This window comes from Passer domesticus, chromosome 1 (genome assembly GCF_036417665.1).
Source record: "Passer domesticus isolate bPasDom1 chromosome 1, bPasDom1.hap1, whole genome shotgun sequence".
NCBI classification, from domain to species: domain Eukaryota; kingdom Metazoa; phylum Chordata; class Aves; order Passeriformes; family Passeridae; genus Passer; species Passer domesticus.
The window spans coordinates 156,320,988-156,343,197 of NC_087474.1; the positions used below are offsets into that span (position 1 = coordinate 156,320,988).

Sequence of the window (22,210 nt, forward strand, 5' to 3'; positions counted from 1 at the left end):
CAAGTGACCAGCAGGCACTGGGCAGAGCATTACACAGTGGTAGAGAGAAGGAAACAACCATTTATGTTGTCTTCTTCACATATTGTCAGCAATGCCTAAGAGGACACAGGAGTGAACATTTTTGGAATTCTCCAGAACATATCATCCACTACAGGGAGGAACAACTGGATGATCAGCAGCACCAGCAGAGTTGTGCAGCAGGTCTAATCACAGGCTGGAGAAAGGTGACAGATTTCACTGATGGCTGCAGCCACTCATGTCAGCATCTGCAGCAGCAGCATCTCAGCACCCTCAGCACCACCAGCCACAGCTGGTGAGGCCACCCCAGGCTGGGCTGGCACTGCACATTCCCAGCTGGAGAGTGGCTGCTGTGAGAGGTGCTGCTGTGAGGCCCTTGGGAGCTGCAGACAGAGGCACAGTGACCTTGTCTTACCAACATCATCCAGGGTGACAGGTCTGTCTGTGGAGTGGGGGAAGACAGCCATGGGCCAGGGGCTTAGTTTACTCCCTGGATTCTTGATTTTTTTTTCCCTCAATTCTACACACTTCAGGCTTTAGGTATTCACCTGGCACCACACTGCTGCTCTCCTTGACTTCAGCAAGAGTCAGGAAGACCTGCAGTGCATGAGGCAGGATAAATCTGCAACCACACACACAGGAAGTTCAGGCTCTACAGTAACAAAAGGAAAGTTCCAGGAGAGTTCTCATAGAGACAGTGATGGCTAAGCCTCATAGAAGCACAGAATCATAGATTGTCCTGAGTTGAAAGAGGCCCACAAGGATAATGGAGTCCGACTCCTGGCCCTGTATAGGATATCCTAAGAATCCCACCATGTGCCTAAGAGCATTGTCCAAATATTTTTTGAACTCTGTCAGGCTTGGTGATGCGACCACTGCCCTGGGGAGCCTGTTCCAGCCCAACAACCCTCTGAGTGAAAACCCTTTTCCTAATATCCAAACTAAACCTTCCTTATAGCTTCATGCTGTTCTCTTAAGCCTAATTGCTGGTAACCACAGAGAAGAGATCAGTGCTTGCCCCTCATCCTCCCTTCATGAGGAAGGTGTGGACTACAATGAGGTCTTTCCCCTCAGCCTCCTCTTCCTCAGCCTGAACAAGCCCAGTGACCTCAGCTACTCCTTGTGTGACTTCCCCTCCAGGTCCTTCACCATCTTCACAGCCTTCCTTTGGACGTTTCCAATAGCTCTATGTCCTTGCATCTTCAGCCTCTCTTATTGCCACTCTAACAGCAGATGTAAGAATTAGACCTTCAGGGGCAATTCATTCCACAAGTTTGTTGATTTCCTAGATACCAGACATATTTCATCCTTTTGGAAACCAGATTTCAACTCCTTTCCCCACACAGAAGAAGTCATTAAGGTACAAATAAGAACTGATGGTGAGTAATGGAAATTTCCTCCACTAAATGTGTTTTGTTTTAGTGTTTTTTTTCTCTTAATGTGAACCATAACCTCCGTAAATACCAGAAGAGTGCCTATTTCTTTAAGAGGATCTGTATGTTCCCATAAATGCACCCACACAAAGTGCTAAATTACTCTTCCTAACAAAGGGTGCTGCATCTCTGAACCACTACAGAGGTGTGCATGAGCTGTCTCTGAGCCAGCTCTCCCAGGGGCAAGGAGCAGAGGCTGCTCTGCTTGGGCTAAACACCCTTCCCAGAGCTGTGTTGTCCTGCTGCAGCTGGGCACCAGGCTAAGTTATAGTGCCTCGGTTATCCAAGCTGGCTCATGGATCTCTGCATCTTTCAAGTCCAAATGCTGCTTCTGAATAAGCTACATTTTTGCCAAATATGCCATTTATTCCCTGATTATATCTTAGACCAAAATCCTTTAGTATGCATAATGTGAAGGAATGATAGGAATGCTTCACCATTTTTCCCCTGTGCTAGTCCAGCAACCAGCCAGGAGTCCAGAGTGGGGCATCACACAGAGGAACGTGTGGCAGATCACAGGAAATGTGGTCTTGCCCTGCAAAATGCCAGAACAGACTGGAAACCTGAATGCCAAAGGTAATAGGAATGTGTTGATTGAAAACCAATAAACACATTCCTATTGTAATGTATTGATTGAAAACCAAAGATCACTTATGCCATGAAGACAAGTGTGAAGGGTGTTTGGGAAAGAGGGATAAGGCTCAGGATGTCTGTCTCCTGCTCCAGTTTTTGATAATAAATAAGTTTACACTCAATAAAAGGATATCCATCTACAGTATAAATGGCTGTTCCTCAACTATTTGCCAAGGCTCCTGTTCAGACAGTGAAGGCAAAGCTTGAGCATGATTTTTCTGTCCTAAAGCATGCATTTTAAAAGAGTTATCTGGGTAAGACCTTAGAAATATCTATTTCTCTGCCCTGTCCACAAAAAGAAAGCTGATAGCTACTTTGAATGAAGCTGATTCTACTAAAGTAAACTGAAATAAATTCCACTCATGATCTGGATCTCAGACAAAATGCACTCCTAGGTTTGAACATTACCATAGAAGAATTATCAATGTCATTTCAGCATGGGGATCCTTGTGTAAAAATGTGAGGGAGGAGGAACAAATTTCATTGCAGTTCAAAGTACTCCAAGATTATATACTCCAAAATTAAGGGGGCTGGGGAAGGCCACAGCATTCATCCTCTGATAGTCTGGCTGCACAAACTAAAGACTCACAGGATGAGCTAGAGCCAATATCCCTCTAATTTTGCACCTGTGCAGCCATCAGAGGAAATATTCCCACCCAATGCAAGCCTGCATTCCACAGTGGGAGCAAACAGAGGGGCATCACCTCCAGGCAGTTCAACTCCAGAGGTGGGATGAAGGCAGAAAAGAGGACTTCTGATGAGAACATTATCCCCATCACAAATGCACCATGGTTGAATAACCATCTTTGATTATGAGATGAACTGGCATGGACAGCACCTATAACCAAGATACACTTCAGCACTCACACAGTATAGCTGGTAGCATATAAAGATTTTTAAATCATGTATCTGTCTTAAGACTAAGAAATACTGTTCTTTCTAGCCAGAATAAGCTACAGAGATGCTGTTGCCAACCACAACATATAAAAGAACCTATAAAATTACAGTCACACACTAAGGCATATGTCTCACATTTAACTTAATGTTTATCTTGTCAGGAAATTCAGCTAGACCATGCCAACATTTTGTTTCATTCATGCTGTCTTCAAAATCATCTGTTGTTGAGGGAGGAAAAGGAAGGGGAGAGAAAAGAAAAATGCAACTGAATGATCCATATATATATATTATATATATTATATATATATATATCTAAGAGACAAAATTCAAAATAATCTCATAAATAAGGCTCAAACCCAAAAGCATCATACAAAGGACTCCATAGTAACAGCATTCACCTTTACTTTACTTTACATGGATTGAAGTTGCCATCCTCAATTTCATCTGTAAAATAAACAATGATTCTAAAATTCTAAGTTCTATACATGTGCCCTTCACACATCTACAACATGAAGTGCACTCCTTGATTTCTGATAAGCCTTATTCTGCCGAAAGGTTTTGTGAGTTTTGGTGCTGAGGAAGTCACCTTCACACACTAGAGACCTGATATCAGCCACTCCTGAAGAACACACTCATAAGAAAAATCAATTGGAACACAAAAAGAGCAAAAGAGTGAAAAGGCAGTTACTTCTTTCAAAATTATCTAAAGCATCTTTATTTCCCTCATATTAGGAAAAAATATTTCCTTACTTAAAACACAGCTTACACAAGTAAATAATTCATCATCATGAATTATTTAGAGATATGTGGACTTAATATGTTTACAAGTCCCAAGCTGTTTTACAAAAGAGGAAACATTTATATAATTGGCCCTCAAACTCTTTTAAAATGTTCCTGTGATGCGGGTTCTGATTATCAGTGGCACTGGTCCTGAAAGAAAAGCTTTCATAAACAGAACGTTTGGTGGGAAGATGAGAGCAGTGGGAAATGACTAAGTAAGGTGATCTTTTCTTAGTAATTGATGATTACTGCTGCTGAACAAGATGATTCTTCCAAACGCCATCCTGTAAGCCTTGAGTTATCTCAGGTGTGGTAAAAGGTCTCCAAACCAGACATAATTAAGTCACAGACCTGAGGCATTATCCCCCAGAACAGGCATGGGCCATGTACAGACACAGGGCAAGCCAGCCCCACTTCACTGCAAACATCAGCACCTTCCCTCTGGCACTGAGTGCTCCACAGGTCCCCAGAGGAAGCCACTTATGCTGAGGAATAAACCTGCCCTTGACAGCCCAAGAAGGCTTTTGATAAGTTCATTTTCACCTCTGCACAGCACTCTCCTTTCAGAGTTGCTGCCAGTTTCCCCTGTATATCTCCATGGTCAGAAGTCCTCATGGAAATGTTCTTTACACGTGCTGCCAGACCTCCTGCCTCACTCTCAGAACTCTCTCCGAAAGCTCCTGATGACCCTGGTCCTTACAATTCAGAAAATTTTAGAGGCCATTCACTTTCTGTAATAGAAGTATAAAAAGCTGGACTAGATAAAACCCTAAGAAGGCTGGTCTGACCCCACAGGTGACCCTGATTTTAGCAGGTGATTGGAATAGATGTTCCTTCCAACCAGAATTATCCTACGAAACTATCCTGTGAACAAAAATAGCTTTTTACTATTCACTTCATCAGAGAGTAAGTACAATAGCAGTCCCAGAAAGAAGCTAAGACTGGCTAAGAAAGACAGGCAAGGAAAACTGTCATTCCTGGTGCTCCCTTTATTAAGGTAACCTCAAGTCAGAGAAGTCTACACAAGAAACACCTATTCCAAGAGAAAAAAAACTCTGTGCTTTGCCTATTCTGTCTCCAGCTAAACCCTCAAACTCCAAAAGTCCCAGAGGATACACAAATGAGATTGATGTCCTTGGATCTCCTGGTTGTAATAAAGCAAAAAAAAAAAAAAAAAAAACAAAACAAAAAAAAAACACCCAAAACAAAACAAAACAAAAAAACCCCAACTCAGATGCATTGTGCAAAGGGCTTACCTCTATGTTGGATCTTATAAAACCAGTTCTATTAGCTGACATTTCTTCATGCAATATCCTGGCACGTTCTGCTCTGGGGGAAGCACCTGTGCTTGTACAGACAGCAGGAACCTGACTTTGGGAGGGAAGCAAGGCAGGAGTGATGATGCAGCCCCTGTATTCCTCCTACCTGCAGGGGTGGTGCCCAAAGCAGCTACAGCCATCTCCTTGTCCATTCCCATCCCAGGCACAGGTCTCAGTATTCAAACAAGCGAAGGAGTCCCACCACAGCTGGGTTTTATTACACATAATGCAGGAATTTCAAATTAGAGCATCCAGGCCTTGTTTCTTGTCTTCACTGTCTCAGCACTTTGCGTTTGCATCTTTTATCTGGAGACAATGTCTCATCGCTTGTGCCCAACACAGTCATTTAACTCCCTCCTTTCAGGGAGCACTTTTCCTCATCTCGGCTGTGCTGGGTTAGAGGTTGGACTTGATGAGCTTAAAGGTCTTCTCCAGCTTAAATTGTTCTATGATTCTGTGATTCATCTACAAGGCGTTCCTCACCTTTGATCTGCCATCTGACAATGCAGCAGATATCCATGTTGCACTGCTGATTCTGGCACTAGATGTGTCCTAATTTAATCTAACTAACCTATTTCAGGGTACCCTATCCCCACTATATCTATGCCACTTTTAGCTTATTGTCATGGAGATTTTGAAGCTCACAGCAAAAAAACGTGTACACACTGAAATGAATTTCAGCCATGTAGAGCCCAAGTGGAGAGGCTGGGTAAACCCCAGGAGGTGGTAGGAAAAAACCAGATCAATCTCCTTGACCACATTGTGCAGCAATAACTCCAGGGCTCATAATTCAGCAGCAATCTTGACATCTGCTGTTTGTCCCCAAGCAGGAGCAGGGAGCAGAGTAGCCATGGTTACATCTCACTCGCTGCTGCTGGTCACTCCCATGTCGTTGGGTGATCACAAAGTCCCACCCTGGGACAAACTGGCTTAACAAGTCATCTGATGCAGCCCATTTCACCCTATACAGTCTGTTTATGACTCTGGATAATGATTAACTTTCCAAGGATATTAATTAACTTGCTCTGATGGGCCTTGCACACCTCTGGTAGCGTTAGGCAGTCACACAAACAAACCACCACAGGGCACTGCAGATCCAGCAGCTGCCAAAAACAAAGGGAAGCCATTCCCCCCACTGCCAGCGTCCAAAGTGCCTTCAGCATGTGCTGCTGTAGGCAAGAGGGTTATGCTGGTGTGTATTTTTAGTTCAACTAGCAGAGACTATTTCTGCACTCCCATGTCTGATGCTGAGCTAGCCCACCTTCTGTTTCTCCATCAGGGTATTATTATTAGCTGCACTAAACCAATGAGCTCTTCAGCACAGCAAGTTTAATAATGCACTAATGTCACCCACTACCAATGCAAGGCACCTAAACAAAACAAGGCCTAATTTACAATGCTAGTAAAAATTAGCAGAAGTATGACGATCATTCTTCACTAGTTTTTTTTTTTTCTGGGTTTTTTTTTTTTCTTTTTTTTTCTAACAATCTTTCTTCCCTCTTCAGACAAAAGAATTGATGCAATCCAACAGAATTGAAGCAATCCAAATGAATTGATGCAATCCAAAATCTATTCCTCCCTTCCCCGCCATAAAAGAAAGAACATATCTAAGGGCTTTTCACATAACCTTCTGGAATTATTATTCATCTCCATTTCATCCATTCATTCATATGGACTTTTTTCAAAAAAGAGTAGCCTTGTTGAAGTAATATCTATCTGCCTTGCCCCTCTTCTGCCTCACAATGCCCCTGACTTTGCTGCCTGGTTCCCCAAGCAAAGACAAGGAATGTTCAGGTAGTTGTGACATCCCAGGCTAAAACAGCAGCTTGACTTCAATCCATCCATGGCAGCCAAAAAAAGCTTTTCAACAGAGAGGGTTCAGGCTTCCTTGCCTTTCTCAAACAACAACCTCTTCACAGCCTTGTGCATTATCTTTCCTTCTGAAAAGACTTTTGTGCATGGGGATGACTCCTGCTGTTCCTGAGGTCAGTGGCAAACATCCCACAGCCTCCAGTGGTGCAAGGGCTGGGTGGCTGTGGAGCAAAGCACTCTAGAACATCACACAATGAGACTTTATTTCCTCTAACATCTACCATGGCAAACTGCACCCTCACACAGCTCAGCCTAAACACAGCTGCAAAGGGAGAGGGAAACAGAGAGAAAACAATGAGGCACGGACAGAAAAGATAAATTTTCAGCTGAGATTTTGAACCACAACAGGCAGGAAAAGAAAATATATAGCGCTGTGCAACTGCAGGGTGTAGAACAGGTTTATCCTGCAGGGCAGTGTACTCTGTAAGAAGAGATACTTGCAGCAGCAGACACTGCTCAGTTCTAATGAAATCCATCTGCCTTGTCCCACAGAGATCCTCGTGTCCTGTGACGTGGGATAGTTGGGCCCTAATAGTGCAGAAGAGCTGTGCAGATGTGAGCCAGTACCTGCAGCACTCAGGTGCTCAATCACACAGAGGGAGAGCACTTGCTACAGGTACTGGCAGAATGCCAGCTCAAAACCTGTAGCCCAGAGTTCTCTACAGAAACTAAAATGCCAGTAAGAACCCACATTTTTTTTTAGAGCACACAAATCCAGAAAAGTGGCATACAGAGATGCAGTCTCCCAAAAGTGGGTGTTGCCCCATTCTGCCCCATCACCTCTGAAACAAATGGGAGACATTTTTAGCAAATAAAATCAGTGGTTTCATGCAGACACCTCAAAGCTGACACTTACAAACCAAGGGCCTATTTAGCAAGAATATGAGGTTACATCATCTATAGGCATCATCTCCCTGCAATGAGGTCAAGTCAAAGCCACTGAGCAGAACAAGAGGCTATGAGTGGAAAGGAGGAGATAATTTAACAGAGATGGAAGTTTTCATACTGAAACACCTCTCCTGTCCAGGATTCAGTGGATGGAAATTCTGGTCCTTTTGCTCTGTTCTTTAAGAAATAATTCTTATACAACGGGATTGCTTTTCCTTCTGCCACAATGGTTTTGGCAATATGGGTTGAAAATTGACCAAGATACAAGCAACATTTCACTCAAGTGACATCCTCCAAATAATACTCACATTCTTTAGGGCCATAAAAATGTAATGGGACTGTGCTTGCCAGCGTAAGAAATAAATACTATGTTAACAATGAGGGAAACCAAAATTACACATTAAAGATGGTGCAGAACCAGATTCCTTCCCAGTCCTGCAGGTCAGCACAGCAATACAACAGGGAGGTTTTTTGCCCAAAAAACCTGGGCAAAAAACTGGACCAAAAAAGAGCCTAGTCCTCCCCAGACTGCTAAATGGTGGCATCAGCATCCTAATAGCATAGGTAGTCCCCACCAAGCCAAATTACAAAAGAAAGTCTCATTTGCCATTGTGCTGCATACTGTGAATCCTCAAAAGCCAGTGACCAGAGTCTGAAGTTTACATGCAAACAAGAAAAACATCAATTTACTGTCGCACCACTGTTATGCATTTTCAGTACAAGTCTGTTGTTTAATATCTGCAGTTTCACCTCTAAATTCCAATAGAGTGCACAAGGTCTTATCTATCATGAGAATACCTCATAGCTAAGAACAAAGAAAAAGGAATTATGATAATATAACAACTAGATACATACACACACACACACATATATATATATATATATGTGTATTAGGTACACTACTACAAAATCAAGAATTTGGTGGGTATATATACCAGGAAAAAGATCAAAGTACTGCTTATGTTGTCTTATTCCCATGATCCTAAGGATGAGAAAAGACAACAGGTAGGAAGAGCATATCAGGATATTGCATTTACCTGCAGTACCTCATGTGCAGGAAGAGAAGTAAATGTTGTGGGTCCCCCTGTGACCACTGAAAATTATCTTAGTACTGAAACATACCTAGGTCAGAGGTGTTGTGGCTACAGAAACAAAGAATCCACACCAAGGCATGTTGGAACCCAAGAGAGAAGCAGAAATGCCATGAGATTTCTGGCAGATTTGTAGGAGGCCCAGAGAGAGCTTCCCCCCTCCCCCCCAAAGGTATTATCTTTCAATATGGGACAGCACGTGGATGTCAGCAGCATCTGAGAGTAGAAAATTAAGAAATTCTTCCTTTTACACTTTGTTTGGATGCTCCATCTGCGGCAGTGGAACGAGGAAGAAATAAAACTGCTGAATAACATAGTCCTTAATATTGCAGGCACTAATAATAGGATTAGAGAGAGAATAAAATCATATCCTCTTGGATTTGGAACATTTGGAGGAAGCCAGCTTCTGACTCACTCTCCCAATAAGTTGAGATCAGGCATGTCACAGTGCTGACCTTCTGAAGGAGGATCAGCACAGCAGCCACAACTGCCCAGGTGGTTTCAGCCCATTCCCTCCTGGAGCAGTGTTAGCAGAGGTCGTGCTACATCACAGGCCCTGAGGCTCTTGCAGGATGTCAGGCACTCCCAGCATGCAAGGGAGGGAACTGGGTACCGGGGAGACCAGAGGAAACAACACAAAGTGAGACACCTGCACTGTTTGTTCTCGTGGACACACTTCTGTCGGCGCTGTGCTGGGGGGAAGCACAGACGCTCAGATTGTCTCACCAGTGGGGGAAGAAGGTTTCAAGGCATGAGCAAGGAAAGTGATGGATCCCAGGGGTTACAGAGAAAAGAGACCCAAAGCTTGCACCACCTGAGCCAGTAGGCCAGGAAGGAATTAAAACCTTCCTGAGTGCTGATGGGGTATCTGCTCAGTGGACGCAAAGATTCCCATTGCATAATCGTGGGTATCATTTAGACCTAAGAGAACTTGCCAAGACCAGTCTGACTCTGCAAGAAGATGAAAACCGACAAAGAAAACGGTATTTCTGTATTAAGTACGGATTGGTGCATTACTTTAAGGGAACCAAACAGACAGAGCAGTGTCCAGGTTCTAATGCAAAGAATCCATTGTCCCCCTCCTCACTGGGAAAACTTTTCCATCGCTAAATGTCTGTCTTATTAAACAGTGAACCTAGCCAATCACAATAGAGTGTAAAGGAAAAAAATACAATATTGCAAGAGAGAAAATAACAGAGTGTGATTATTGAATAGAATAATAAACAGCAGTGTACACATAGGCTCAAAATAAAATGAATAGCATTGTTAAACTAAAGGCAACATACAACATTCTTCTTCAAATCATCTTTTGTTTCAGCTTACTACAGAGCAGGATCTAGAAAAAAGCATCTTCCTTATTAAAAACAAGCAAACAAACAAAACAAAAAATAACAACAACAAAAAAAAACAATAGCAACAAAAAACACCCAAATCCTGGCTGCAGCGTTTCCAAAATTCCTGCCTCAACCTGTTGGCAAATGCTGACTTTAGTACAGCAACTACTATATAAGTCTTCTTTTGTTCTGAGCTCTGAGAGCCACACCAGTTGACTGATGAAAATAAGTGAGCAAGATTTTAAAAGATGCTTAGTTATATCATAAGATATAATTTTTTTCCCCTTAGAACGGTGCTAGTGAACAATAAGTGAGCATTGAGGGACCAGCTCTTAACAGCCGTGCACAAAACAAAAGAAAGACCGTGTTCCTGTCCATTAGTAAACTCATAAAATAAAATATAATAGAAAAAACCATAAGGAAAAATGAAGAAAATCTCTCCTAAGCTTTCCAGGCTAAGGAATGGAAAGAGCTGCAGGAGTGGGGTACACTGAGAATTAAATACTGCATATCTGAGTTGGGGAACATCCTTTCTGTTTCCACTGATATCAGCCCTGACTTTCCATGAACAGCTCTCCATAGAGGATTTCTATGGCCAAGCAGTGCTCATGAAAACATCAAGCTTCCCTGCCTTACCCACTGTCATTTCTAACAGAAGTTGTCAGCCCTGTAGCAATCAAAAGTCCATGTATTAACTCTGGCTTCTCCATAATCACCTGCCCACCTCCAGCAGCACAGCAGGACTGTGCAGGAATACTTGCAGAGTGTTAATGTGCGATACCCAGAGCCCTTTGACCTTCAATCATCTGCTTGTGCTGATGAGAGGGTCACTGCTCTGAGCCTCATGAGCTGCCCCTGGATTATACACTGTACATCTCTGCAACACATGTAAACAGGATTGTGGCTCTGGTACTGGTGTCTCAGAGTCAGACACATGATCAGGTTACACTCCTCTTACAGGCATTTTGACAGACACTTTTATTCCCTCTCTGTTACTACAAAGAATTCTCAAGACTTAAATATTCTCTGGATTTGAAGCAAACACCAAATCTCATGCAGAAATACACCATGTAATGTGCCCAGACTCTTAAGGACTGTAGCCCTACAGTGCTTTAGTTTAATTAATGTAAGTATCCAAAATCACCCTCTTCAGTTAAACTTGATGTCTGTGAGCACTGTCATTACCATAGATCAAAGACCCCCTTGTAGAGAAGACCTGTTGTGATGAGGTCAAGTTCCTCAAGAAATTATTTTTCAGATCGAAGCGCTGATTCCAAATAGCTGCCTATATTTTCTTTTTCTATCCTTTACTTTATCAGTTTCTCTTGGGATGGAAAATAATTCCCAGGTAATTTTTACAGCACTTCTGCATAAGAACTGGACATGAGGTCCTGCCTACCCAAATTCCGTGTTCTGTAGCTGGCAGGAGGAGAATGTTTGTAAACATAGAGAAAAGATGGGTGCAATTCTGCCCTCTGTTCTGTACCTATAAACTTAAATTATATTCCATCTCCTGCTGATTTTAGAAGGATCTACAGACGTAGCAAAATGCAGGACCAGGACCAAAAACACTCTGATTTTCAAATCAGGTTGAACATAACAGACAGGTGTCTCTTAATCTACATGCAAAGATAAATATATAAATATATAAATATATAAATATATATATAAATATATATATATATATATATATATATATATACACACACACACACAAGTATTCCAGTAATTTTGTTGGGTCATACCTAGACCGTCCCCATGTTTGAATTAGGAAGCATTTCCAGCATTACACAGACAAGGAAGATTTAGGGAGGACAAGGGACACCAGAGAGGAAGAAATGGGTTTTAGACAAGGAGACAGACAGCAGCAGCATCAGATCTCTTTCTCCTTACTGATGACAATAACAAACAAACAAAGAAATAAAAATAGTTCTGTGGAAGTGGAAAGAGCTCTCTGCAGTCATTACACAGCAAACACTCACAGCTTAAACACTTGGCTTAAACTTACTTCTTATTGTCCCTCCCTTCATGCTCCTCAGACTCATCCACATCTATTAGCCTGCACAAGGACACTCCACAGCTTTGTATCTCTTCTGTTTATAAAATGACAAGGACTGTCCTCATGTGCTTTTGGATCAGAACTATTCTTCCTACCTTCTGAAGTGTACCCACTGCATGCTTTCTCACAACAAATGAACTGACCATCTTTTGCTGTGTGGCCATCAGATGCACGCCTTTAAGATTTTTTATTTTTTTTTAATTTCTTAGGAGGTATAAAGATTTAAGAGCAGTATTTTTGCAATTCTATACATACATATATTCTCAGGTATGACTGCACTGATAATGTAATAATTTAGCCTGGTTTTAAAGCACTTAAGGTGAATCTGACAGTTTGGACTACAGTGAGGTTTCTAGTCTTGTCTATTCATACACCTCTCCGCTTTACAGCTCTCTGCTGAATATGATGAGAGAGATTTATTTGTAGAGTGGGTAGAGACAGAAGTCCGTTGTCGCATAATTTTTTTTCTTTAAGGGTTATTAATTACCACGTCAACCTTTGCTCCGCTGCTGCTGCCCACTTTTATTTCAGAAGTGCAGCCGTTCCCTGCTCTGCTCACACTGGGCCCCCCCACCATCCCCTTTTCCAAAAACCTTTTAGAACATTATTTATTATTCCTTATGTATCTGGGTGGAGGAGAGAGAGAGGGACAGTATGGCAGAGATGGGGAACATGAGCTGGAAAACATGCTTGCCTGGAATTGTCATCACACTGCTGCTGGAAGGAGCGAGCCGGAAAACTCGCAGCCAGCACTCGCACGCAAACACACGCCAGGCACGCAGCACATCGATCCCGGGGAGTTTGTGAGCAGCCCCACAGCTCTTACCTGGGTTGTCTGGGATCCCTCTGCAGTGCAGCTCCCTCAGCTCCCTGTGCCCTATTCCCCCCGGGAGCAGCGGGGCCGGGGCTGTGACCGGGTGCCAGTGCGGGTAGGGGTTGGCAGCAGCTGGCTGCAGCCTCGGCTGCCGGGCTCTGGCTCCTGCCAGGGCTGCTGCTGCTGCTGCTGCTGCTCCTGATGATGCCGAGGAGGAGGAGAGCCGAGTGAGGAGGAGGAGGATGCTGGCGGTGATGCTGTTGCCATGGTTACCCAACTCGGCGGCGGCACCGCTCAGTGCAACAGCTGCCCCAGCACCCAGATCTGCTCGAACCCATGGCTGCCAAGCAGCCCTGGAGGTACAGGCACAGGGACGTCACCCCAGAGCCCCTCTCCCTAGGGAAAGAGGCAGCCGGGAGGATGGAGGTCACTCCTTGGCACGGTTTTGGGGCTCTGGGAAAACAGATGGAGTGATGCATCCAAAATGTTTGCATTCTGCACTTGTCGGCAGAGAGCTCGCTGCCCTGCAAAGGTCAAACGCCAGCTTCCAGGAGGGAGAAGTTTCCTTTTTTAGGAGGTTCTTGCATTTTTATAAAAAACTCAATAAAACAGCAAAGGTAGGGAAGGAATGACTTTCAAAGTTGCTGCTGTGATGCAATTTTAAACTTTCTTTTTTAAACTAAAGGCCAACCCTTTGCCTTTAAATTGGGACTTAAAAGTTACTGTTTTATCATGTAGAGGTTTCTTTGCATAGAGAAATAGCCCTAGAAGTGAGTTCCTTGTGTGAGAGAGAACTGCCTCTAACCACCAAACAGTGAGAAAAAAACCCTCCAGAAAGGAACTCACTTACACAGAACAGGACACTAATTATTTCATGCATGAAGCAAACAAGCTGAACTTTGCCTTTGTCTAATGATCTGAAAATAAGAAAGGAAAAATACCTCAGGTGAATGGACTGCCACATGATCAAAATATGGAGTATTAACTGAGAGAAACATGTGAAATCAAGGCGTTCAGCTGCCATTTATCGATCAAAGAAGCATGTTGTGAGGCTCTCATTTTGCACTGGAACATCACAAGACACAACAAGGTCACAACAATCAAATGTCACTTCCATCCTAAAATGTCAGTGCAAAGCTATGTAATGCTCATAAGCTATGACAGTTCTTTCAGGAGCTGGAACTGTTTGCAGGACATTGTGAAACCCTGTCTAGAAAATACTGAAGGAAAAAAAAAAAAGAAAAATCACTGGTGGAAACTTTCTAAAGGGATTTGTTTCCTGCTGCCAGCTGTCTGCTTGCAACCTGAATGCTGCAGACGATATGAATCTATGAGCTCGAGGCACCAAGAAAATGAACTGGATGGTATTTCCTATTAAAGTATCAAACCTGGATAAATGGTTATAGAAGATGGGAACCTACAAAAAAAGATGGACAGCGATTTTTTATAAGAGCAGGTAGTGACAGGACAAGGAGGAGCGGTGTCAAACTGAAGAGAGTAGGTTTGGGTTAGATATTAGGGAAAAGTTCTTTGCTGTGAAGGTGGTGAGGCCCTGGAGCAGGTTGCCCAGAGAAGCTGTGGGTGCACGAGCCCCAGAAGTGTTCAAGGCCAGGTTGAATTGAGCTTGGAGCAACTTGGTTTAGTGGAAGGTGTCCCTAGTAGGGAGGCTGGAAAGAAATGCTCTTTAAGGTCCCTTCAAGCCCAAGCAATTCTATGATTTGATGGTGTGCTGTTGGCAGCATTTCTCAAGATATTCTAGAAGACAGTGTCTCCACACCGTGTTCATTTGCAGCGTCATAATCTGGTTCATATAAAATCATTTTCTATATATCTCATGACTGTGGGAGAAACTGGAAGTACCTGACTGAGGAGGAAAAAGTGCCAGCCAGCCTACACTGTCAGACCTCCTTGGAGTAACTTCTGATTCCACAGCCTCCGAGTATCTTACAAACCATATCCCTGAAGATTTTTTAATTAATCTTCTTTTAGGCAACAGTTTTGATGTCTGCTCAGAGATCATATGGAATAGCTTACTCAAAGGGACTTTCTAGCACTCTAAAAAGAAATAAGAAATATGTTATCTATTTTAATCTTTAAAAATGTAATTCATGTAAAATTAGACAGGGTCCTGAAACCCTTCTCAAGAGCTAAAAAATATTTGCTGCCTGTGTGGCCCAGGAGATTCCCTGCTGTAATTTTGAATGCAGGGCAAGAAGATCTCATTGCAGTAATGATGGTGAGCACATCTAAATCACCCGTTCCATGATTAACCAGCTGACAGCAAAACCCATGGTTATTCTGAACATATCACTGAGACCACAGACAGATCTTATTTCTGCTAAATCAGGATGTGTACTGAAAAATGTACCTGCTGAGGTGTGTGTAACCAGTTTGCAAGATTGTATTTTCCAAGTTTGCTTACTGGGGCTTTTTTTTTTTTGGAAGCTGCATCTCTGATTTAAAGAAGACACATGAGAATAGCAGGAGAGAGTTGTCCTCTAGCTTCAGGTTCTTTGGCTCAACATGGCTATGTTATACCACTGATGAATTGCCCACCTTAATTCTCTTGCTAGTGACCTACAACACTAAGGAAAAATCCACCTTAATGGAGATGCAGAGGAGTCCTCTGAAACAAATGGCTTTGATACCTCCCTGTCTGCACCCTGCAGAGTGGGCATCTTCACCTGTGTCACTTGAGGACAAAGGTCTAACAAAGCACAGGGGAAAAAATTAAGGAAAAAAATAAAAAGTTTAAATAGTTTCATTTTCCCTCAGTCATGCAAGAAGGTTCTGCACGATGGGATTGATGACTTAAATTGTTCATTGGGGAGATAAGTGGTGTTACTGTATGTAAAGCATGCTGATTTCATAAGTAGCTACGATTCAATAAAGGACACATCACAGATATATTCGACAGAGTGAAGAGGAAAGGCTATGTTTTTAAGCACAGCATTAATTTTTAAAGATAGAACCTATATCTTGCAGACCTTCTAAGGAATTACAGACCCCTCTGGGCATATCAGATAGTACCAGGCACCTATGTTTAGTCATGTCTGCCATTAACTTTTTGCTTTAAATACTAAAGACAGGCAAATCAATTCAGCCTAACACAGATTTCTAAAGCAAATCAGGTAAATTCTCCCTTATGCCTCTTTTTCTCTCCCTGCAGTTAGGAAAACACGAGGGCTCACTTAACTGTATTTATCTACAACATCCTGGGGCAAAAGTAAATCCCATCTCTAAGTCCAGTTCAGAACTATCCCACCAAACCAGCCATCTGAGCCCTGATGCCTGTCAACAAAGTTTTATATCAAAACATATCTTCTGGAAATGTCTCTGAAATGCCATCTTAGCCCCGCAGCAGACTGAGGTTTCAGCAGTGAGGATGCCTCAGTGCCTGTTGAGCTGCTGAATGTTCCCAGACTGGCTGAAATCCCTATGGCACAGACATCCTTGGACATGCTTAGTGTCCTGTATCCATCATAGGCGGCAAAATTTGTATTCTGGATTCTTTGTGTGGAGCCTTTGGGTTATTTAATAATAACCTGAAACAGATATTCCCATTAGGCAGCAGGATAACTAATAGATGTTCACTGGAGCATCCAGTTCATGCTGCAGGGCACAAAATTGGGCTGGTAAACATTTCTACAGGTTGTAGACTCCACTTCAGTCTTTTACTCTACATTACCAGTGGTGGAGTGTAATAGCAATTGTACAAATTTAAATTTAAAAAAATCTTCAAATAACGGAAATAAGCATAGAACTACAAACTTCTTGCTGCCTATTCATGCCTGACCAATTTGGTGACCTTCTATGACAGGGCTGTGTGGGAGGATAGGCCAAAGTGACTGACATCATCCACCTGGACTTCTGCAGAGTATTTGACACTGTCCCACACAGCATTCTTGTCTCCATGTTGCAGAGGCATGGATTCGATGGATGGAGCACTTGGTAGGTGAGGAACTGGCTGGATGATGCACACAAAGAGTTGTGGCCAACTTCAAATTTTTCACATGGAAACCAATGATGAGGGGAGCCCCTCAGGGGTCACTACTGGGGCTGATGCTGTTCAACAGCTTTATCAGTGACATGAACAGTGGGAGAGAGGCACCCTCAGCAAATTCACTCACCACACCAAGATCTGTGGTGCAGTCACAAGCTGGAGGGAAGGGAAGGATCCAGAGGGACCTGGACGGGCTGGAGAAGTAGGACTGTGCAAACCTCATGTAGTTCAACAAAGCAAAATACAAAGTCCTGTACCTGGGTCATGGCAATCCCAGACACATTGATAGGTTGGGTGGAGAAGTGATTCAGAGCAGCCCTGAGAAGAAGAACTTAGGGATGATGGCTGATGAAAAACCAACAGAATCCTGAGCAGCATCCAAAGGACTGTGGCTATCAGGTCAAAGGAGGTGATTCTGCTCCCCTGCTCTGCTCCTGTGAGATCCCACCTGGAGTTCTGAGCCCAGTTCTTGTGCTTCCAACATAAGAAGGACATGGAACAGTTGGAGCAAGTCCAGAGGAGGCCACAAAGTTGACAAGAGGACTGGAACACCTCTCCTGTGAAGACAGGCTAAGAAAGTTGGGGCTGTTCAGCCTGAAGAAGAGAAGGTTGTGTGGAGAATGCATAACAATCTTCCACTACATGAAGAGGGCCTACAAGGAGAGGAACTCTTTGTCAGGAGCTGTAGTAACAGGACAATGAGTAATGGGTATAAAGAGAGCCAATCTAGGTTAGATATTGGGAAGAAATTCTTTGCTGTGAGGGTGGTGAGACATTGGACCGGGTTGCTCAGGAAGGCTGTGGATGCCCCAATCCTGACAGTGTTCAAGGACAGGTTGGAAAAGGCCTAGTGGGAGGTGTCCCTGGCATGGTAGGGGTGTTGGGACCAGGTGATCTTTAAGATCCTTTCCAACCTGTTAACACTCTGTGATTCTGTGACTCCTCTGACACCCCAATATCAGCACATAAAGCCTTACATGATGAGGCACAAGTTTGTGATTTAAACACACACACACAGAGCAAGGAAGTGAGTGTGTCTCGTGTCAAGGAAAGATCATAACCCTCAGCTTCCACCTGGAGCACGCAGGTGGCTGTGGGCAGAGATCTGATCCTGGCTGTAACAGCTTTCCTAGAGCTCTGGGACACAGCTTGTGCAGGAAACCTCTGTGAAAGCTCCTGGTGGGTGTGTGACAGGTCACACCGTGGCTGGGGAGAGGAAGGAAGGGCTAAATATGTGCTCCAGACAGGAAACACAGCAGCTCTGTAGGTAATGGACAGAGAAAGTTAAACTTCTCTTTTAGTGAACTGAGAAGCTGAATCTACCTTTTGATTGCAACACAGTTTCCAGGGGCTATTTCTCTCTACTTTTTAATTTCAGGAAAGGGTAAGATCCAAAGGGAAAGTGTGACGCAGAAAAACAAACAGAACTCTCAGTCTTGAGGCTTTGATTACTTCTGGATCCTCTGTGTGCTCTAGGAGCATTCAGATGGCAAGACTCTTAGGAAGAAAATGCACCATATTGTTATAGCAGGATCTGAAACATCCTCTAATGTGAATTACACAGTCTCACATAATCCAGTTTCATGCTATACAACAGAGAAGCAGTTAAGCAAAAGAAGGAGAAAAACAGGAGAAGGGATCAAAAGATGCCTTTGACACAGCTATTTGAGAAAAATATAACCACAAATTTCAACTAAAATATATCAATATTTATTTTGATGCAGCTGGTGACAGTCAGAACTCTGCCACCCATGCCCCATCACTGGAAGCATTCAAAGTCAGAGTGAAAGGGCTTTGGGTAACTTGATCCAGTGAAAGTTATTGCTTTCCATGGGAAGAAGTTTGGAACTAGATATCTCCAAACTATTTTATTATTCTAATAAATATAATATATTGTTAGCTCCACGGTATAAAGGTGTTTTTAAAATAATGCAGGTTTTTTTTAAACCATGCAGCATTTAAAATCATGTGGGATTTTCACATATCATAGTGAAGAATTAAAGGTAAACTCTACAGTACTAGAAAAAGTATAATTTATCATTTTAATAAGTATGTATTTCACACAAAACCCACACAGTATAAGACAAAAATTATCATAAAGACTTGGCTTGTTTAAATAGTTGCATCCAAGAAAAGGTTATACCTCTCCTTGCAAGTCTTTGTACTTATCCCGTCCTCAAGCCACAGAGTCCTCATTCAGCTGCCATCCATTCAATAATTTGTCCATTCTACCACTCGGTTTTAGTCCAGCATTTTGTTACAGACAGCCTGCCAGGTAAACAGCCTTGCTTTAAGTATCAAAAACCTACTTTTACCCACCAATGCTTCCCTTACCTGGAAGGCAGTGGGAAACCTCAGGTTACAGTCCTCTCATTCAGGGCTCGGGAAGATTGCATACTGGATGCAATGGATGCGATGGAAAACAGAGAGCAAATAAGCACACTTCAGATGTTTAACATGATACAAACATCTGAAGGAACTTGAGGGAACTACTGCAGTATTAGAAGTTCAAAGAAACAACAACAAAAACAAAACCAACAGCAACAAAACCCAAAAAGCACAACTAAAAGAAGGATTTCGTGAATAACACAGCCCAGGCCGAAAACATCATTTTGCAGGCAGCCTTAGGAGCTGCAGAGCACTGCTCACTACTGCAGTACCTCACAGAATCACAATCAATATTTTTCTAAATGCTCCTATTGAAAAAGGGCTGCCACTGCCATCTATTTTGAGCATGGAAAACAAGTCCTGGACTGTTTCAGAGGCAACCACACAAGCAGCTGAAATTTTCTAGTGGTCTATGCTGAACTCCCTGAACACTGGAACAGGTTGTCCAGAGAGTTGTGGAGTCTCCATCACTGGAAATACTCAAAACTTGGTTGAATATTTTCCTCTGTATCCTGCTCTAGCTGATCCTGCTTTGGGGAGGACCAGGGATGATGTAACCTCAAGAACTGACTTCTGACATCAACCATTCTATGAAATCATGAACAAGTCCCATACCCCACTGCCCACAGCATGCATTCCAGAGATTCCTGATCTCTGTTCCCATGTTCAACAACTTCTAACCTCTTCCTTGGTTTTATACACAACCTCCTTTTTCTTCCACACACAAACCTATTGCCATACATCTCCAGTCACACCTTACACTCCATCCCAGTCAACCTACAGTATCCTAAACCTAAATCACTTGGTCTCTTCCTAGGCCCCTTGTTACCTCATAGACTTCCCTCTGCCAATTTTGTGCATCATAAGGGCAACTTCCTCCCCTGTTTAATTTGGGCACAGTGCAAGCTTTCCTCTCACCTTGAGTGGTGCTCACCCACCTTGTGTCCCACCTTAGGTCTGGCCTAACCTACATCATCACAGAAAAAGGAAGGAATGTTGCAGAGAAATATGTTTTGACACAGACTGGAAAACATCCAGTACATTCGACATGTCAGAGGAACTTAGCTGTTTATGTCTTGCTGCTGCAGAGCACATAAAAATTGTGTTTATTCAAAGGTTTATGGGCTGTCTTATTATAGAAATTCTGAGAGATGGACACAATAGAAAGACAATTTCTTTCTCTTTGGAGTATCTGCTCCTAAGCACATAAGTACAATCTTCCAAAGAAGAGCAGATGACCTATTTCTAATATAGGCAAAACTGATTATTTCTCCTAGATTCCTCTATGGAAATATCTAAACTATTTTGGCTGCAGTTTTCACAAATTAATTCAGTCCAAGGAAAATGTCCCTGCATAAAATGTTTCAGCCCAAGCAATTAAGATACAGCAAAATGATAAGCAATAAAAGCTAGAGTGTTACTATAAGAAATGCCGGACAACCTTAACAACACTCACTGGTATCACTCCCACCTAAAATACATATTAATTCACTAAACAGCCAGATGGGCTTGTTTGTTTAAGACTCTTCCCTAGAGGTTTTCAGATTTTTTTTTTTATATATATATGTCTTTTATAATGCAAAATACCAGCTGGCAGGCAGTACTAGTAGTACCTAACTACTAACTGGAGTTTGCATATAAAGATTATTTTAAAATATCTGAACCAAAGATTATTTTTAAATATTAGAACCAAACAGTTGTCTAGCATTACTTACAATAAGCACAATGTTTCAGCCTTGCAAGGAGAGGAGAAACATCCATCTTCATTTGTGCCCAGGTAAACCATGGTGCAGAAAAGCTAAATATTCTAGAGGAAGGGTATATTATAGGTGGGAAAAGGACAAGGGAGCAGTCTTCTGACTCCAAAATATTCTTGAATGCAACAAATTATTCAACCACATGATGGCAATTAGTTGGCAAATCCCAAGTGAGTGACAAACCAGAACTTTGAGCAGTGAGGGAGGTTTCATGGTTGAGATTTGAACACCTATTTAAAGCTGCTCTAAGTGCTGACCTTTAACTTTCAATCACTGTTTTTCTTTCTAGGTCAACGACACCCCAAAGCCCATTTAAATGGGAAAGCAGAAACTGCTAGAGACATTTTGTCCTCCCTGGCTCAAGGCTGAAGTGCAATGATATGAAGGATTAAGATGAGGGAAAAGTCAAGCTCTTAACAGTATTTTAAAGTCTGGAAAAGCAAATTAAGAATTAATTATCCAGATTGATGAGTCTCACCTTTTACTACAACTCTACAGACTTCTTTACAACAAAATGGGATACTTTCAGCACTCCCACCATCCTAAGTAATGATAGGGGTTGTTAGTGGACACTTCCTTACCTCACATTCATATTTGCTTTTAGCAAATAGGTCATTCATGAGAAAGAAGAAGCTTAGTAATGACACTTTTGAGACATGTCTGCATTGCTTTGGAAAGAACTTCAGTCTTACTGACTTCTGAATTCCTATACATTGTGGCTACATGGGACCAGTTCTCACCTGTCTTCTGGGTGGCTAGAAAAGTTAATCAGAAAAAATTAACCAACCTACTTTGTAGAGTTTATGCCAAAAAACCCTTTCCTCTTTGAATGAAAGGCAAACAATGTTATGAAATACATGTGTTGTAACTTTAAAATCAACTTTAAAATCAACATTAAGGATTTTAATAAAGGGCACTATGCCA

At 42.5% G+C, this 22,210-nt stretch overlaps 1 protein-coding gene and 2 long non-coding RNA genes across 7 annotated transcripts in view; 2 read left to right on the top strand and 1 right to left on the bottom strand.

Annotated features, from left to right (window-relative positions):
• On the top strand, positions 1-2,990 carry LOC135285714 (uncharacterized). 2 transcript variants are annotated; one of them, XR_010350441.1, is made up of 3 exons: positions 1-224; positions 1,308-1,397; positions 2,719-2,990. It is a non-coding gene; the product is annotated as an uncharacterized LOC135285714 (long non-coding RNA). The 2 variants fall into 2 exon arrangements; XR_010350442.1 differs by lacking the exon at positions 2,719-2,990 and adding an exon at positions 1,908-2,703.
• The window catches only part of FAM135B (family with sequence similarity 135 member B), a 203,946-nt gene extending 190,583 nt beyond the window's left edge, over positions 1-13,363 (bottom strand). The window contains exons 1-2 of one of the 4 annotated variants that reach the window (XM_064398159.1): positions 5,564-6,584; positions 5,018-5,132 (exon numbers count right to left, since the gene is read on the bottom strand). The gene's annotated coding sequence lies outside the window, so the exon portion shown is untranslated. Of the gene's footprint in view, positions 1-566; positions 681-5,017; positions 5,133-5,563; positions 6,585-13,150 lie in introns of those variants that run through there. The other 3 variants (XM_064398103.1, XM_064398183.1, XM_064398167.1) reach the window with 3 other exon arrangements.
• Positions 6,809-22,008, top strand: LOC135285722 (uncharacterized). Its single transcript, XR_010350451.1, has 3 exons — positions 6,809-7,065; positions 16,959-17,089; positions 21,576-22,008. It is a non-coding gene; the product is annotated as an uncharacterized LOC135285722 (long non-coding RNA).
• Positions 22,009-22,210: the final 202 nt, after the last annotated feature.